The 20,730-nt window shown below is 41.5% G+C and overlaps 3 pseudogenes; all 3 read right to left on the bottom strand.

Annotated features, from left to right (window-relative positions):
- Positions 1–13,959: 13,959 nt before the first annotated feature.
- LOC125532961 lies at positions 13,960–15,045 on the bottom strand (annotated as a pseudogene).
- A 459-nt stretch (positions 15,046–15,504) lies between these two features.
- LOC125532962 lies at positions 15,505–16,420 on the bottom strand (annotated as a pseudogene).
- Positions 16,421–16,873: 453 nt separating this feature from the next.
- On the bottom strand, positions 16,874–18,155 carry LOC125532963 (annotated as a pseudogene).
- Between the last annotated feature and the right edge of the window lie 2,575 nt (positions 18,156–20,730).

The raw sequence follows: 20,730 nt of genomic DNA on the forward strand, positions 1-20,730 counted from the left end.
ACAATTAACAGGTCGGCCGCTGGCAATGTGGGCTTTGATGGATTATCCACGTAAGCCACTTAATTTTAGTGGATGTCCACCAACGCCATTTGGGCTCTTTTCTGTGGATAGCATATGTGGGACAAGTGGACAGCAGGATTTGCCCGTGCGATCGACCTCCAAGGTGAAAAGTATACGTCCATTCCATCCAGTAGAATCAAAAGCACCACTCTGAGACGTACATCTCTCGTTCTCTTCACCAATCTAAGCACAAGGAGCAGGAGATAGGCTGGCAGGTTGTAACTTGGATTGGGTAACGATATTCTGACTGACGTAAAACGTTGCCGTCGTTGGGGTAGGTCAACTTTTTCTCTGTTTTGACCAAAGCAAGCGCTTGCATGCAACGCCACCGTTTGACCCGTACCGGATCCGTTGAGCGCGTCGGTGTAGAAACCAACGTTTTGGTTCCGGAGACCGCCTCCGTCAACAAAGGCAGCGGCAACTTGACTTTTTTTTTTTGCGGGAAGCGGCAACTTGACTTGACTTGCAATATCAGCAACTGCCACCAGATGCTCTTTCTTTCTGCCTAAATAATCAACCCCAGGGATATATACTAGTATAACTGAACCAAGCATGTTTCAGTTGGAGAAAATATCAGTAACAGTAAAATATCAGTAACATGCAAGTGACAGATCAGATTGCAAATTCAGTGAATCAGCATCAACCATTCTCTAATGAAAAATCTATAAATACACTATGCTCCTTAATTTTAGAGCTCTCATGGTCAATCAAGGTCTCCGATTTGAAATTGGGTCACCCGATTTTCACAGGGTCAATATTTTTTTCTCTCTAGGAGCTCTTGTGTTCGAGTCTTTCAAGGCTGGTCATAGTGGGGAGTAACTTATGCTAGTGGCATGCATATGCATGACACTAGTATAAGTTACTATCTTCATAGTGCAAAGTAACATAGTGGTAGTGTTATAGATGGCTTCATTTAGTAGTTTATAGACTCATATTTTCTTGAAAAGCGCTATGTTACAGTAACATATTAGACCAAGTATAATAAGGTGACATAAGCAGACTATAAGAATTAGAATATTTTATCTTTACTTAGTTGGAGGAGAGAGAAGAGAAACGGACTCTTGATTAATAGCCATCTGCAACACGAGCCCCAAGACGCTTTATGAGGTTGTAAGGTGAGCCAACTACTAATAAAGTAGTACATGTTTAAAACTTACTATTGTACATGCCGACTATGAGGTTGGCTCTAGATGATGTGGCAAATTCTTATAGCCGACCCTTGGCTCTATTATCAACCATGCTCTTATGTTACTCTAAACACATATTTCCTTATTAAATGCATGCCACATAAGTAAATTTATCTTGAAATGTGCTATGTTATAGCTAAGCTACTCCCACTATGACTAGCCTAATCCACTACGTTCCCTAATTTTGGAGTTGTCATAGTCAATTGAGGTCTCTAGTTTAGCATTAGCTCACCTGATTTTGACCAGGCCAATATATTTTTTCTCAAGGAGCTTTCTCGTTCAATTATATTTACAAATGATAAATCCTGAATGTTCGGGATTTGACCATGGAAATTGAACATTTTTATGACAATTTTAGTTAACGTGAAGATGTCAAGTTTAGTTGGCAAGCACAACAATGTCCTCACAAAAAATAAACCGAGGACAAAATGGGCATGCTTACCAACTAAACTCGCCATGGTCAAAAAATATAAATTACCCAAAAAAATCGTTCTATTTGCCATGGTTAAATCTCGAATGTTCGGGAATTATCGGTGTCCTTCTTTTAATCCATTATAATTTCTAGGAACTCCCCCGTTTAATTGAGGTATTCAATTTTAGATTTAGTTCACGATTTTGACTCAATAAACGATTTTTCAAAACAATCGACAACCAAAAACATTGACATCCACAATACTAAATAAATAAAATATGTAAATTCATTTCATGATGAATCTAATGATATCAATTTGATATTATGGATATTTATATATTTCTCTACAAATTTGGTCAAACTTAAAGAGGTTTGACTTTTCAAAAAATTAATACACCTTATATTTTGAATCAGTGGGAATAGAAAAATTATGAAAACCCAACACACCAACGGCGCAACAAAGTGCACCTAACCCTTCTAGTATCAACTATACTCCATACTCTAAAGAGACACAACACAACACCCTACAAATTATCAGCAGAGCTACCACCGAGAAGATAAACCAATAGGAAACAAATTTACTGCTAGTAAGAATGATCAGAAACCATCGGAGAAGATTCAGTAAAACAAATGGCTATCAGCTTAGTTTGCAGGTAGGCAGAGCGACACTATCAGTATCAGATCTATTGTCTGTCGCCTCGGGTGATCTGGATGAACCAATTCTCATCTAAGCTCTCCCATATTATTTTTTCATAAATTCATTCAAAGCTTGGGGGCATTGACCCCCTCATCTTAATGCATAGATCCGCCATTGCTAGTGTATTTGTGATGTAAATGTATATTATATATTTTTCTGCTCTTCCACCCGCAACACCCTTTCCTTTCATAGTCATTTTTTTTAAAACGTAGTAAAAAACACCCTTTCCTTTGGAGAAACCTCTGGATGAAGATGAAGCTGAGTCTGGATCTTGGTCTTTCAGTCTCTTGAAGATGCATGTCAACCAGATGACAATCAAAATCAACAATAATGCCCCTCCTGCAATCAGGATAGGTTTGTGACCCTTTGCCAAGAGTCTTTGTGTCGAGGGAGATGGTGCATTCGGAGAAGGAGAAGGTAGTCCGGCCCGTCAGCAGAAGTGAGACTTTTTCTTGGGAGGGGTGGGTAAAGGAGTATGTATTACTCAAGAGCAAAGAAACTCTTCCCTACACAGTTTAGGGATATTACAAGGACCGGAGACAATCCAAATGAAAGTGCGATCCTCCGTCCTACAAAAGTTTGCCAAAACATGGCCAACATTATTGCATGGTATTTTTCTATTCTTGTCATGAATTATTTATTGAAATTAATCATAATTTTGCCTAATATTCCAATAGTTTCCAGACGTGGTTCCACAGGAAAGCCACATAGAAAAGCATTTCCCAAGAAAGAATTGGATGGAAATTTCTGTAGAGTAGCCGGAATGAGCCCAATTGTAGCTCAATTTCAAATACCTCAATTTTGAAGGGTGAAGATTAGGGATGGGTCCAGAAAGAGAGTTGTTTTGGAGGGACCCACTGGTGCAGGAGATCCAGCACTCCAAACTCTTCATCAACGGTGAGTTTTTGATGCCGCCTCAGGTATGCCGTCATGAATAATTAGTCTGTGCATGTGAAAAGATTCGTATGTACAACTATACTGGCTATGCTCTAATTTGGTGGATACATACGCACTAGCTACTTTCCCTTTGTCTGTCTTCGCCAACGAAACATATATGTTTGTTGTAGACCTGTAGTTGGGATGCATGTCGATAAGATTGATAGATCGCCTATTCATTTGAGTTTTCGCAATCAATACATCCCAATCCAAAATGCACGTTTAGGTGCTAAAATCCAAACATCAGTTTTCTTTGTCAGTTCGAACTGCTCAACTTGATATCGATAAAACAGCTATATATGCTCTCCTAGCTCTATGAAATATATTCTTTTCGTTCTTTACGAGATTATGGTACAAAATCTACATGACTCGGTATTGTGTGCTCACCTAAGTTTGAATGTAGTTTTCTGGCAAAAACTTTATAGATATACAGTTCATGCAAGTACCTACTGGCATACTACCCCCTAAATATAGGGTGTGGATGTAAAATGGATGCTGTGCTAATTTAAATGTCTCCTGGCGACAGAAAATTCGAAACAAAGGGAGCGCTACCTAGATTTCCTGAATGTTTTGTAGCCATTTTTTGGACTAGTAAGGGCATGTCCAATGCATGTCCCACTGAATGCGCATCGCCGAAAATCCTGAAATAAACCCAGGAATAAATGTGAGTAACAGAATTTGAACCTTGGTGGGTTAGGGATACCACAGTCACTCTAACCATTCAACCACAGATTGGTTTACAAAATCTATTATATAATTAAGATAGAAGACAAAGAAGCTTCCCTTAAAAAAAGACGAAGAAGCTATTACGTTCATCCACACAGATTAAATTATCTGAGGCGTTAATTTTAGATATTGAGGGCTAAAATTTAAAAGATGTAGCGTAACATACAAAAAAAAGCATACAAACAGTTTGACACGTCTCCATGAAGAAAAAAAAGTTTAACACGATCATGTAGAAATAGTTAAACTCATGTACGGCAGACTCATATGCCTTTTCATCGGAAAAAAGTGTACGAGATAGTCATATATCTTTATTTTTAATAGACGAGTTGGTGAATAGTCTCCGTGGTTTATATTCGCTGATTTTTTTCCGTCTCTCCTCCCACCACCCCCTCCCATTCTGGTCCATTGATTTATTTTTCTCTCCACTCTTTATTACAACCAGAACTTTCTTAACATATAACAAATCACGGATCTAACTTCCTTAAATTATACAAATCAATCGATTCCTTTTGTTGGTTCAATTTGTCTTAGGAAACAAATAACAGATTTTCAGCAAACAAATAATACATTTTAATCTAACTTTTCTAACTAATCTAAATCAATCGATTTCTCTTATTAGTGAAATTTGTTTTAGGAAACAAATAACAGACACGTCACAACTTTCCTCCCAATAAATAGTTTCTTAATATTTGCAAACTTTCCTAATCAGACACGTCACAAACAGGCAGGTACTGATATCACATTACGAAACAATAAAACCCCATTTGCATAGAAATCAGTTAAAAATCCTAACTTTCCTAAATTTTTACCTTTCCTTGATAACAACCAATATTTCTTATGCTTTCCACCTATTGAAGAAAATCACCCCTCCATCGATATTAGCATTTTTTGAAATGAGATCTCCCGGGTTATGTTTTTTTACGATTCTTTCCAATTGTGACCTCTCCTTTCACTCCGGCTCCTTCTCGCATAAACATCTCCACCACAGCCAGGTGACACCACCCCAGACCTCCTGCCTCTCCACACCTTCTCCGCCACCTCCTTCTCGTACTCCATTAACAATCCCTCCGCCATATTTGTCCACGGCGGTGTCGAGGGCATGACGCAGCAGCGTACCAACGGTAGAGCAGCGCATAGCAGCAGGAAACAGCACGCAACAGGCGAGGCGAGCGGCCGACGGTGGAGGGCAGAGATGCGGCCGGCGTGGCTGAGGGGGCGGCCGGCAGAAGATGGCCACGACTGGAGGCGGCGCAAGGCAGGGGCGCGACAGCGGGGCGAGCGAAGGGATAGGCAACAATCCTCAAATACCAAAACCAAATGTACAAGTCAACAATCAATTCACGTATCACAATCAGATTCTAGTACCCAGCTTAACTCACGGATGGTAATCAATCTCCAAATAAAGGAAACAATCACCGTCGTTTACCTCTCGGCAATGTTAGATAAAAATAACGCTGAGAATTCAGATGTATTGTTTGTCATGGAGCTGAGGCTGGCCGATTACATGAAGTTAATTCTCTCAGTTATGGTGGCAAATATAATACACATAATCCATATTGTTATGGACTAGCGCGTGTGCGTGTGAAATAGATGGATTATGGTCCCGTACCCAATAAGATGAATATGTGTGTGTTAGAGAGAGGGAGAGAGAGAGAGAGTGAGGAAGAGGGTGTGTGTGAGATAATTTGATGGTAAAAAAAGTCGTCAATGTCACTTAATATGTATGAGAATATTAAATGTAATATTAACATAATTGATATTAAATTCTTAAAGTTAATATAACCCCGTTGCAACGCACGGGCATTCTTCTAGTACGCTTGGTATTGCAATTACGACATGCAACTACTCCCATGTGGAAGAGTCCGAGCACCCCAGCAAAAGAAGAGGTTGAGCACAAAAAAAAGTTGAATGTGTCTAGCCAGCGCACGGTCGTCTGGGAAGCTTAACGAGCGGCCCATCACTTTACGTAATTTTTTGTCTCCCTCTTTAATTAGAATAGTCATCTAGCAGTTTTTTTCTGCTACGTATTAAATGCCAGCATATGCATCTCCTCATTTGCATGTATATGCATGTGCATGTGTTTGTTTGCATTTTTTTGTGATTTAAAAAATTTAAAAAGGCACAACGTTCAATTCGCCTGTTAAAATTCAGATCTGTTTTCTCTGTTGAAAACCCTCGCGCCGTGCTTTTCAAAAGTAGATCCCACATGTGGATGTTTCGACGAACTAGTCTTCCTCCCAACTAAACATCAATATGTGTGCAACTAGACTACATGCCGCGCCAAATGGGCATATGTGTGTGCCAATAGGCCTTTTGGCAACTAAACATCAATGTGTGTGCAATTAGACTATATTGCCGCGTCAACTGAGCATATGTGTGTGCCAATAGTCCTGCCAATTAAATATTAATGTGTGTGCAACTAGACTACATTACAAGCCAACTAAATATCAATGTGTGTGCAACTAGACTACATTACAAGTCAACTGAGCACAAAGTAGATCAAGCTTCATCAGGTCTGCTGTGGCACTGTCGGACGCATTGAGGAGGTTGGACTTGAGTGCGGTCTGGCTCTCGGGGAAGAGGAGGGGCCAGAGTCGGAGGATGTCGTCGGAGAGAGGAGTCTGCGGAGAAGGACATAGCCATGGTGCGGAGCTCGGCGATGGACGGGTCGAAGGAGGCCCAAAGTAGGGACAAGGCTTGGAATCCACTACTAGATAGTTGGTCGGGGTAGTAGACTAGTTGCACGTTAAGTTGTTATGGTTGGTAGGTTGCAACCTCGTATGAAGTTAGATCATGTAGCTCCAAAGTTGGTTTTAAAAAAAGTTGCACCATGTAGTGCTAAAGTTGCACAATACAGTACTTTAGTTGCACTATATAGCATCAAAGTTGGCATCAAAACAATTTTGTCGAAACATACCTATGCGGGTTCTAGTATCAAAGATCTCGTTGCGATGAATCCAACTGTGAAAACGGATCTGAATTCCAACGTGTGATTTAAAAGATATGATTTTTTTTAAATTTAAGAGGCCAAAATAAATAAATATTCGTGAATCTATTTTTCAGACTAGTCTGTACGCATTTAATCCTAACAAAAAGCATTCGCTAGCTGACAAAAAAAGACACACATATAAATAACAAGCCGGCCGTTCGTTCCTACGAAAAAGTGCACATGCACTTTTAAGATTTCAGGAAAAAAGTTTGAGCACAATAGGCATCAGTATCTAAACTGCTTTTTTCGGTTAGAAAACCAACACGGACTCCTTCTTTACTGGCCCTATTCGTTTCAAAGGGTTTTCACAGGAAATCTACAGAAAGTGTTGTTCCAGAGGAATTTATGCAAGATGGTCATTCGGATCATAGGAAATGCTGATTTGATTTCCTCTAAAATAGTGCTCTGACGACCTGATTCCTCGGAAATGAAAAATCCAGCCCGGACCCATGTTACATGTATGCCCAAGGCAGATCGGTGGCTTTCTAAATAAACAATTCAGTAGGCAGGTGCTTTACGTAAGAGAAGCACCATGCAACCAAATTAAAAAAAAAGAATCTTAGCCTTCTTATATTAGCATCTAAGGATGTGTTTGGTAGCCTGCATGATTCTGTCATAATGTTCCTCTCTGAGACATGTTAAGTACAGACATGCTGAGTACATACAACTGCAGTTGTTTGATAGCCTGCATGTGTACGAACATGCTGAGTTGAGACTTTGTTTGATAGCATGTATCTGTCAGGACATGCTGGTCTTAGACTTTGTTTGGTAGGCTGTATTTGAGATGGTTAGGATATCATAATTACAAATACATGATAAAAATTTGTGTGCACAATTCAACGGGTTCTTGGCAGCATACATCATTTGACCACCATTTCGACAATATGTAAATATGAAGAAAAAAATACCACTTAAAATATTTAGACATATATATTTGTCGGCAATTATTAATTTATTTTCAATAATAAATACATAATGTTGTTCATTCTTAAAAAAAATCTGTGAATCAACACGCCATCTTGTCACAAACAAAAAGAATGAACATGTGAAAATTGGTAGGTGTATTTTATATAGAGGCAAAATTGCATAGCATGCGTGCTTGATTTTTTGTGACACAGATACAAATACACTTAAAGAAATCTTGTGGCATCGAACGACAACAGACATGTTGAACTATTTAAGAACCATGTTATTAAGAAAAGTAACTTGGTTGAACCAATAAATCTTTTGATCCATATTACATATAGTCTCATTCCAAATTCAACTTATTAAAGGGATAGTTCTCAAAAAGCACCAACTAACATCAACTCAAACAAGATCAGGATTCTTCTTCAAGATACGCTTGAACAATGCATTGCGGACTTTCTATCCATCTTCACAAAATTAAGGCCTTTTCCCTTATGTTCGGTCAGATAATTTAAAACAGCCAACCGCTTAGCGAGATCATACTCAACAAGGTCCATTATAGCCTTGTACAACTCATGGTGTGTTTCGGTATGGCATGTGTTGTTGATAGCACTTGCAATCTCACGCACAGCATCAGACATGTTGTTAACCTGGATTGAGTCTTCTTCAGTCATAACAGATGTCCTCTTCCTCTTCTTAGTTGTACTAGGAGAAGGATCATTAGTTTCACTAGCACCAACAAATACGAACTCAGCCCCAACAGGACCATTCACAAATCCCTCGCCACTTGTTCCTTGCCCCTCCACAACAATGGGTTTTCCTTTGCCCTCCACATCAACAGGTTTTCCCAATGGCACACCAGAGCCCATTGAAAACCTCCCAGTGGTGAGCTTATCAGCGAAGCAAAGTTCCATATAATTGTAGTGCTCAAGCGGTGTGTTCAGTAATTCAGCATCCGTTGGATGGTCCTACAAAATAAAACGACATTTCAACATTTAAGCAACATAAGTAACTAATTTCAGCACAAAGAGTAACTCGTTTCAGCACCATTTCATCAATGAAGTAATCCATTTGAGCATTTAAAAAAATTGCAATCGTACCTGAGTGTGGCCTAAATAGTGTTGCTCTTCTAGGACTATCATTTTCTTGTCATCGTCCCAAAGTGCACCACTTAATCCACGGAGATGAACAATTCTTTGCCACCTAGTCCGCCACTTGCGAAGATGATTGTGCACCTGGGTGTTACTCACATCATAACCAACAAAAGTGGTCAAAGCCTTTGCAACTTTCATTTTATCGGCCTCCTTGAATCCTTTGTCAGTCCTAACACCTTTTGCTGCTACATCTGCAAGACCTTTCAACATGATAGCAGACATAGGCGGGGTCTAATTCATGACCTTTGGGGCCTTCTTGGCTTTAGCACCAAGATCCGGAATCTCTTGCACGTCATTATCCATCTACAACATATATTCCAGAAAAAATGTGATATCTTGCAAATTATACCAACTAAAAAATAAGCACGATTCACAAACAAATAAGAAATAAGAAAATCAACACAAACTGTGATGAATGGGAAACATGATCTGCGTTTAGAAAAAAAAATCGGTGCTATATAAACTAGCACCATCTCTCTCAAATGATACAACCTGAGCATCTAGCAGTCATGTCGTACTAGGAAAAGACATCTAGCAAAACAACTTGGACATCTACTGTATTTAAAAGATCAGTCTATTATTAGTAAAAAAGTATGCCGATGCAACCTGGACATCTAGCAGTCATGACGTACTGGGAAAAGCCATCTAGCAAATCAACTACATCTATCGTATATGTCAAAGATCATTCTTTTCAATCGAAAAGAACAATGCAGATGCAACCTGGGCATCTAGCACCAAACATCAAAGGACAAACAAAAGAGAGGATAGTTTTTTTGTTCAAACATCAAACGCAAACATCTTCTAATCTACTTTCTCTCTCAAGGTCCATCTATTTCTCATTACGTGCTACCTGATTATAAGCAGGAGGGTGGAAGATTGAGGAAGGAGTAGGAACGGGAGGGAGGACAGTAGAACGAGGAACAAGAGGTACGAGGGAATACCTTGCTAGGCGATGGCAATGGCGAGTTGGAGCAGCGGCGGCGCGCGGCGACCAGAAGATGACGAGGCGGCGAGGAGAGAACGGGATCGCTGGGGAGTTGGGAGAGTTGGGGTAACCCTAGCGTTAGTGGGTCCAGATGGGAACCGATGGGTTGGGCTCAGATTTTTTCGTGGGTTCGACCCATGCATGCTGACCAGCGAACCTCTTTTCACATGTTCTCTCCTGAGCGTGGCTACGGGGGTATTCGGGGTGAGCAGAACATAGCTGAGGAGACCCCGCGCAGGCTACCAAACAACGAAAAGTGGGTCGAGTAGGGAACATACAGGCTTATGCAGGCTACCAAACACATCCTAAAATGATGGAAGTCTCCCTCCGTTTTCCCTATGCTGTGCCAAACGCACATTGCTCTCCTTAGTTTTGCACCTCTATTCCTTTGTCATTCCTACGGCTCCCTCAATTCCTACATTTACTATTTCTATGAACCGAATAAGGCCTTAGTGCTTCACGCTTATTTTGTAGGAGTAGTGCTTCACGTTCTATCGGATTAAGGGAAATAAATGTGTACGTACATAGCAAAAAATGCGGGGCAATTTTTTTTGGCAAAACACTTTAAAAATAATAATGATGATGTTACCGGTAATAAATCATGCATGGAACTCAGACTAGAAATACATGGAGAGAGGCACCTGATGATGGATTGTGTATTCGTGAGGCAGATTTGGTCGAGCATGGGCCGACTAACGAGGAGGGTGGACCTGGAACCGAGGCAAAACGACAAATACAACAATGGGCGATGAGGCAGGACGGGAACTCAACCAGTGGACGTGCTCATAAAGCCAAGTGCCGTCTTGGGATGTGGATGATCCGGAAACACAGGAATAATGTGGTCTTTAATGACGAGAGGCCGTCCGTCCCGCGAACCATTCAATGCATCCAGGATAAAGGTAGACTATGGGCAAAGGCCGGAATGTTCAAAGGCGACATGGTAGGCTTAGAAGTAGAGCAGGTAGCGCGGGGCAATACCGAGTAGTCCTTTGTAAGTTTGGGGTGATCTCGGGCGAAGTCCGAATGTAAATAATCATGTAACTGTGGACTTGTGGATTCGGGACTCTTTCCCCTCTCTTCTTTAATGAATGATATGCACACTCGTGCATATTCGAGAAAAAGAAATACATGGAGATCTATTAGTACAAATACTTTATATTTCAATTCTGACATTTTTTAAGTAATGAATCAGGATGTATGTTCTTTTTTTTTTGCAATGGACGATGTATATTCTAATTACAATGGTTGAAATTCTAAATATCAATGGGAAGAAGTAAGGCATGCAAATTATTTAGTATAAAATAAGTACTCTTCATCGGAAAAAATAGTCGTTAGAAGGACACGTGAAAACACATACAATGTACATACATAAGATACATACCCCATCCCGTTTCAAAATATGAGGCACATAAGTAAACATATTGTCAATGTCTTAAAACTTTGACCACTAAAATATGCAAAAGTATAGGGATTGGACATGTGAAAATAGCTTTCATGTTCAAACTTTTATGCCATACCCCGTTTTACGCTTTTTTGATGTATCATAAGTGAATATCACCGCTATAATTGTGAAGTGGAAACTGAAAATAATCAAGTGCCATATGTTTTGGAGTGGATACAACACTATATAACTATATAATTAAATGGAGCAGATCGACACATAAACCGTCATGGAAGAGTCACCAAAACTATAAATGAACGTATGAACATCGTCATCATTTATGCTTGATGAATTTTGTTTATAGTTGTTATTTAGTTCAAGGAGACTAATAGACTGATAAGCAAGTGATCGAGTCAATTTTATTTCTGGGAAGAAATGAGGCAGATGAGCGAGCTGAAACATATCGCCATTATGCAGAAGGTGCACAACTCTAGAGGACCTACGGATATCCCAATCATGTATGCTCGATGAGTTTCATTTTCGGTCGCAATTGTGTTGACGAAGACCTATGGTGTGGTGGCAAGCAAATGAGTCAGATTTTATTTCTAAGAAAAATGAGCGAGATGACGGACACACTAAAATTTGGAAGAGTAAAAAAAGTTAATATAAGGGATATTATGTTGTTTCAAAGCAGCGACCTCATGATATATGTTTTTTTTGCAAGAATCATGATATATGTTATTAAGGAGCTAACATGGCTGATGACCGATGGACCAAGAGAACATCGTAAAGACAATGCATCACATTTGTCCACATGGACTAAAAATATTCGGTATGTTGTTTATATGATGGGTCCTAATTATAATGGTTGAGAATTATAAACTGAATGCAAATGGTATATATGTGTATTTGCACCGAATAAGCTATGATGGAAATCAAAGTGAAGCAATGAGTATTAAGTGCATCCCTATCAATGATGATATTGATATTACTTTGTATAGGTTGTGAATAAGAAATAAAAAAATATGTTTTCATCTTCACTAGAAATTTGCTTGGTCCATTCTGCATGTACCATACAACTGCCTTCGACCATATATTGTCCTTCTAACATTGGAACAAATTAAATGTTTGTGCCAAGCAAAATTGAAATCCATACAAGTATGATATGCAGCCAAAAAACGCTACACCATTTCAAGATTATTTTATTATAGAGTAAGAATCCTGAAAATTTTAAACAAATACAAAGATGTTTCAAAATATATATTAAAATGGTAGTGGTTTGAACTGAATAAAAAGCTATTATATTGAGCTAACTATACGTGTTTCACTGTAATATAACTTTTATATAACTTCATCTATATTTTTAAATATCAAATGACAATGTAGAGCTGAATATGATCAAGTAAGAATTAGCATTGAAGAATAGATTACTGATGAAAAACATAAAGTATGCTAATATGCAATAAATCTATGTACGTAGAAGCCACTACACTACTAATGGTGAGCCGGATTGAGGAACGGACAACCATGTTCATATGTCATCAATATTTAGATTTATCGTTTGGTTGAAACTAATTTTTAGTTTGTAAAAATATCATGATGAGCCATCATTATTTGGTATCACTATGAACTAATGGTCAACAATTGAAAACAGACCGAGTAAAATTTATAAATTAGCTACGAATATAGTAATAATTTTAGGTCACCCAAGAAAAACTGTACCAATTTATCAACGATCCCCTTGCAATGACAACATTATGTATAGAATATTCATGCAAAAATAATGATGAAATGTTTTATCCGAAGAAAAATATAAATTCCATCTGTAGATAGATAATATGTTGGAAATCTAGCCGCGCAAATGCGTGGGTCACCCCGCTAGTGGATCTCATTAAGAAATAGAAAATAAAGATTCTAATACACATGAATCTTTACTTTTCACTCCAATCTTTTCAGCCTTTGACACCAGACCACATTTTTTCTCTCCAAGCACCCGCCTCCTGCAGAGGATACGGCTTTCCTATTTGAACCTACTTTACTTGATATCCAATCCTACATGGCATGTGAGGCATCACCCTGGGGCTATACATTGTACATGCCCTCAGAAACCCCAAATTCAGTGGCGGAGCTCACCTTGTCGGCGCTATTGGAGAGGTTCGCGAAGCTGCTACTGGCCGCCGGGAAGCTCTAAGTGGAGCCGTGGTCAACTCGGTGAAGAAGACAATGGGCGTGGTGGAATAATTTATTTATGAAACGATCGTAAGATTACCTCGGGCGAAGAATAACATATTCAGTGATGAATAGTATTATTATACATTTGTTTGTGTTGGGGGAGGGGGGGGGGTTGTTTGTGTTAGGGAGGGGGGCATTGGCCCCCTCATCTTAACACATACCTCAACCGCTGCTAATATGTTAGTATGCTGTATTTGTGATGTAAAGACATTTTTATATCAATTGGACCACCCATACCAAAAATCCTGGCTACGCCACTGCATCGAGATCACCTGCCCTGCCCTGACTAGATCCCTAGAGCTGCACCATCAGTAGCATTCTTCCAGCAGATTTCTTCCCTGTGTATTATTTACAATTGATGGATAAGTCTGTGATCGTGTAATTTCGTCGTTTAAAAAAATTTATTGTATGTGGTACATCAAGATGACAAGTTTGCTTAGTGGTTCAAACAAAAGACTTTAAATAAAGATCATACATACCATGCAAAGCAGATGAAAGACTACCCGGCGTAACATAGTCATAAACCAGGAGCTTCTCTTCCTTGGAGTAATAGAAAGCACGCAAGGGAACAACGCCCTGGTGCTGGCCAAGCATGTCAATTATCTCCATCTACTGTTCGAATACTTTCTTTCCTACCACCACCTCCTTCAGCCTCTTGACCACCACTGTCGTGCCATCCTCAAGACCAGCTTTGTAGGTCGGACCGTAGCTTCCTTTCCCAAGGACTTCACATGAAGCCCTCAACAGATCATCCAAGTCGAAATCATATGAATAGCCCTCAAGGAAAACTAGCTTGTTCCTCTCTGCTTCTATATCACCGCTGTATTCTGGCTTGGATTTCTTGGCTCTTCCCACAGCTTTATGCTCCATGACATGATCACCACTCCTGTATTATGGCTTGTATATCTTCCTCTTGCAGATGCATACCACGAGAATGACCATTATTATCACAAATATAACTATTGTGCCTACAACAACCACTGCAATTTTGACAGGTTTCTGACCCCTGTCCGGGGGAGTTGGAGCATTGGGAGGAGGTGGTGCGGTTCCTGGACATGGTTCCAAGGGAAGCCCACATAGGAAAGCATTATCCAAGAAAGAATTGGCTGGAAACTTCTGCAGAGCAGCTGGAATGGGCCCACTAAGGTTATTGTAGCTCAAATTCAAATACCTCAGTTTGGGGAGGTGAAGATCAGGGATGGGTCCAGAAAGTGAGCTGTTCTGGAGAGACAACCCAGTAAGCCGAGTCATATTCTTCACTTTCAATGGGATTTCTCCGACAAATGAGTTGTACAACAGGTCGAGGAACGCTAGTTTTGAAGCTAGGGAAGTAGGTATTGTGCCTGCAGTAGGACTGTTTGGTCCTATGCCCTCCAACATACATGGCAAGCTTCATGCCTTTGAGGTGCTAAGCCTTCGGTCCAATCGTCTTACTGCTGGCCTCCCCACTGATGTCGCATCCATTCCATATATATGTCTGCACTCTCTCTACCATCGGCGCAACAACTTGTCAGGCGGACGGGGGCATTGGCCCCCTCATCTTAACATGTACCTCAACCTCTGCTAATATGTTAGTATGTTGTATTTGTGATGTAAATATATTTTTATATCAATTGGACCACCCTGACCAAACATCCTGGCTACGCCACTACATCCAGATCACCTGACCTGACCTGTCCTGATCAGATCCCTAGAGCCGCACCATTAGTAGCGCTCTTCTAGTAGATTTCTTCCCTGTGTATTATTTACAATTGATGGGCAAGTCTGTGATCGTGTAATTTAGTCATTTCAAAAAAATATTGTATGTGGTACATCAGGATGACAAGTTTGCTTAGTGATTCAAACAAAAGACTTTAAATAAAGATCATACATACCATGCAAAGCAGGTGAAAGACTACCCGATGTAACATAGTCATAAACCAAGAGCTTCTCTTCCTTGGATAAATAGAAAGCACGCAAGGGAACAACGCTCTGGTGCTGGCCAAGCCTGTCAATTATCTCCATCTGCTGTTCGAATACCTTCTTTCCTACCACCACCCCCTTCAGCCTCTTGACCACCACTGTCGTGCCATCATCAAGACCAGCTTTGTAGGTCGGATCGTAGCTTCCTTTTCCAAGGACTTCACCTGAAGCCCTCACCAAATCATCCAAGTCGAAATCGTATGAACAACCCTCAAACAAAACTAGCTTGTTCCTCTCTGCTTCTATACCACCGCTGTATTCTGGCTTGGATTTCTTGGCTCTTCCCACAACTTCAGGCTCCTGGACATGATCACCACTGTTGTATTCTGGCTTGTATCTCTTCCTCTTGCAGATCCATACCACGAGAATGACCATTATTATCAAAAATATAATTGTGCCTACAGCAACCACTGCAATTTTGAGAGGTTTATGACCCCTGTCCGGGGGAGTTGGAGCATTGGGAGGAGGTTTTGCGGTTCCTGGACATGGTTTCATGGGAAGCCCACATAGAAAAGCATTCCCCAAGAATGAATTGGCTGGAAACTTCTGCAGAGCTGCTGGAATGGGCCCACTAATTCAAATACCTCAGTTTGGGGAGGTGAAGATCAGGGATGGATCCAGAAAGTGAGTTGCTCTAGAGAGACAACCTAGTAAGCCTAGTCATATTCTGCACTTTCAATGGGATTTCTCTGACAAATGAGTTGTACGACAGGTCGAGGAACACCAGTTTTGAAGCTAGGGAAGTAGGTATTGTGCCTGCAGTAGGACTGTTTGGTCCTATGCCCTCCAACATACTTGGCAAGCTTCATGCCTTTGAGGTGCTAAGCCTTTGGTCCAATCGTCTTACTCCTGGCCTCCCCACTGATGCCGCATCCATTCCATGTCTGCACTCTCTCTACCTTCGGCGCAACAACTTGTCAGGCGGAGGGGGGCATTGGCCCCCTCATCTTAACACGTACCTCAACCTCTGCTAATATGTTAGTATGTTGTATTTGTGATGTAAATACATTTTTATATCAATTGGACCACCATGACCAAAGATCCTGGCTACGCCACTGCATCCAGATCACTTGACCTGACCTGTCCTGACCAGATCCCTAGAGCTGCACCATTAGTAGCGCTCTTCCAATAGATTTCTTCCCTGTGTATTATTTACAATTGGTGGGTATGTCTGTGATTGTGTAATTTAGTCGTTTCAAAAAAATATTGTATGTGGTATATCAGGATGACAAGTTTGCTTAGTGGTTCAAACAAAAGACTTTAAATAAAGATCATACATACCATGCAAAGTAGATGAAAGACTACCAGGCGTAATATAGTCATAAACCAAAAGCTTCTCTTCCTTGGAGTAATAGAAAGCACGCAAGGGAACAACGCCCTGGTGCTGGCCAAGCCTGTCAATTATCTCCATCTGCTGTTCGAATACGTTCTTTCCTACCACCACCTCCTTCAGCCTTTTGACCACCACTGTCGTGCCATCCTCAAGACCAGCTTTGTAGGTCGGACCGTAGCTTCCTTTTCCAAGGACTTCACCTGAAGCCCTCACCAGATCATCCAAGTCGAAATCGTATGAACAAGCCTCAAACAAAACTAGCTTGTTCCTCTCTGCTTCTATACCATCGCTGTATTCTGGCTTGGATTTATTGGCTCTTCCCACAGCTTCAGGCTCCTGAACATGATCACCACTGTTGTATTCTGGCTTGTATCTCTTCCTCTTGTAGATCCATACCACGAGAATGAGCATTATTATCAAAAAGATAACTGTGCCTACAGCAACCATTGCAATTTTGAGAGGTTTCTGACCCTTGTCTGGGGGAATTGGAGCATTGGGAGGAGGTGGTGCGGTTCCTGGACATGGTTCTAGGGGAATCCCACATAGAAAAGCATTCCCCAAGAAAGAATTGGCTGGAAACTTCTGCAGAGCAGCTGGAATGGGCCCACTAAGGTTATTGTAGCTCAAATTCAAATACCTCAGTTTGGGGAGGTGAAGATCAGGGATGGGTCCAGAAAGTGAGTTGTTCTGGAGAGATAACCTAGTAAGCCCGGTCATATTCTGCACTTTCAATGGGATTTCTCTGACAAAGGAGTTGTACGACAGGTCGAGGAATGCTAGTTTTGAAGCTAGGGAAGTAGGTATTGTGCATGACAAGTTGTTGCGCTGAAGGTAGAGAGAGTGCATATATGGAATGGATGCGACATCAGTGGGGAGGCCAGCAGTAAGACGATTGGACCGAAGGCTTAGCACCTCAAAGGCATCAAGCTTCCCAAGTATGTTGGAGGGCATAGGACCAAACAATCCTACTGCAGGTAGTCGCAGCATACGAACACGCTTCCCGTTTGGTGTGCATGTAACCCCAATCGAAGATGTGCAGACTTGGGTTGTGAGGCTCCAGTTGACCTTCCGTGGATGAGGAAGGGACACAGAAAAATCCAAAACGGTTTTTCTTATCAGTGTTCATATCAGCTCCTTTGGCACAAGGAAGAAGCAGACCAGCAGAAAGAAAAGCTAGGAGCATAAGATGTTGCATTGTTAGGATGTCAGTGAACAAGCAGAACTAGAATGATAATCCGAGGATCATCAATGTTTCACTCCTGCTGCATAAAGGAAAAGAGTACATTACTGTCTAAAATCACACACCCTACCTACACATCACTGTCCCAAACTTAGACTAAAATCACAAAACTTCCACTGCAAATCGATGGTGGCAGAGCATAAAACCACTGATAGTAGAAGGTTGGGGGAAGATTACTGCACAAAACACACCATTGATGCCAAGCGAGGTTTGGCGGTCAGCTGGTGTGAGCATGTGTTCAATCTGCACAAGCTTCCCCGATCGGCTGAACGTAATCAGGGGGAAATGTCAGGGCAGGTAGAAATAAGCTACCCAAGCACATTAGTTGTCTAACATGGAGATGAACATCAAGCCACACTAAACATAGGTGCAAAGCAAGAAGAGATCCAAGACTGAGGAGAGAGAAGCATCACGGGAGAAGGAGGATCCCGATGTCTCTCTATGAAGATATCACGGGAGGCCGAGGAGGGAGAACCATCACGGAAGAATTCCTTGGCCTCTCCCTGGTGTGGTCTCCTCCCTCCCTCCTTTGAGGTGTAGTAGTGGAGTACAGTGCACGTGTGTGTGTGTGTGTGAGCGACTATGTCTGAGCCCAACAAACAACTAGTTTCAGTAAAACCTTCTAGCATCTGATGTCTATAACAACTCTTATTGATATCTACTTCCAATGCTGAAAACCTTCTAGTATCTTTGCAGAGACTGATATGTATCTACAACAACTCTTACTGATGTCTATAATCCTACAATACTTTAGAATATTTCCAAGTTTTAATTGAAAATGATTTAGCGAAAGTTTCAGCAAATTGCTCTTCAGACTAGTAGTTCCAAACAATGTTTTCCAAGCACAAGCAGAGTAGCATCACTCACCAGGCGTCCCGGGCGTGACGAGGACGATGTGGAAGAGCAGGCCGCTGCTGGGCAGGAGGTCGACAAGGAGTGGAAAAATCCTACCATCACGTGTGGGGAAGCACATGACGAGGTTGGGGACACCCAGCTGCGTGACCAGCTTCTTCCTCAGGTGGAATACGGACTCCCCCTGAAATCGAACGCGCCATGGCTAATGCGGGTCCCATAGGTGCTCACCTCATCGCACACGATCGCCCACGGCAGAAACAGTCTGGTCAGGCTTTTGGGGAGGGGGAGCTGCAAGTGAGTCACAAAGAACCATCATGATGCCAGCCAGTAGACCAAACATGAAAATGCCATCAAGAATCAGAAGTGTGGTAGCCAAGAAACAAAGGATTTAACCATGATCTGCTCCCGAGAAACGCAAATCTTGCAAGATGCCAGGAACAGAGCCAAGAAACAATGAAATTAACATGGGCTGAATGAAGGAGATCAGGGGAAAAGTCAAGGCAGGTACAAATAAGCAACCCAAGCACACTAGCTATCAAGCATGGAGATGAATAACAAGCCACACTAAAGATAGGTGCAAAGCAAGAAGAGATCTAAGGACGAGGAGGGAGAAGCATCACGGGAGAAGGAGGATCCCGATGTTGATCTATGAAGGCATCACGGCAGGACGAGGAGGGAGAACCATCGTGGAAGAATTCCTTCGTCGCTCCCCTGGTGTCGTCTCCTCCCTCCCTCCCTCCTCTGAGGTGTAGTAGTGGAGTACAATGCGCGATCGTGTGTGTGTGTGTGTGTGACCGACTGTGTCCGAGCCATGGGGGAGCTGCTTTTGGAGGGGCATGGGTGATACGTCTCCAATGTATCTATAATTTTTTATTGTTCCATGATATATTATATTCTATTTTGGACATTATTGGGCTTTATTATACACTTTATATTATTTTTTGGACTAACCTATTAACCGGAGGCCCAACCTAGAATTGCTGTTTTTTGCCTATTTCAGAGTTCCGTAGAAAAAGAATATCAAATGGAGTCCAAACGGAATGAAACCTTCGGGAACGTGATTTTCGGAACGAACGTGATCCAGAGGACTTGGACCCTACGTCAAGAAAGAAACCAGGAAGGCACGAGGTAGGGGGCGCGCCTACCCCCCAGGCGTGCCCTCCATCTTCGTGGGGCCCACGTTGCTCTACCGATGTACTTCTTCCTCCTATATATACCTACGTACCCCCAAACTATCAGATACGGAGCCAAAACTCTAATTCCACCGCCGCAACCTTCTATACCCGTGAGATCCCATCTTGGGGCCTTTTCCGGAGCTCCGCCGGAGGAGGCATCGATCACGGAGGGCTTCTACATCAACACCATAGCCTCTCCGATGATGTGTGAGTAGTTTACTTCAGACCTTCAGGTCCATAGTTATTAGCTAGATGACTTCTTCTCTCTTTTTGGATCTCAATAAAATGTTCTCCCCCTCTCTTGTGGAGATCTATTCGATGTAATCTTCTTTTGCGGTGTGTTCGTTGAGACCGATGAATTGTGGGTTTATGATCAAGTTTATCTATGAGCAATATTTGAATCTTCTCTGAATTCTTTTGTGTATGATTGGTTATCTTTGCAAGTCTCTTCGAATTATCAGTTTGGTTTGGCCTACTAGATTGATCTTCCTTGCAATGGG

This window comes from Triticum urartu, chromosome 1, assembly GCF_003073215.2.
Source record: "Triticum urartu cultivar G1812 chromosome 1, Tu2.1, whole genome shotgun sequence".
NCBI classification, from domain to species: domain Eukaryota; kingdom Viridiplantae; phylum Streptophyta; class Magnoliopsida; order Poales; family Poaceae; genus Triticum; species Triticum urartu.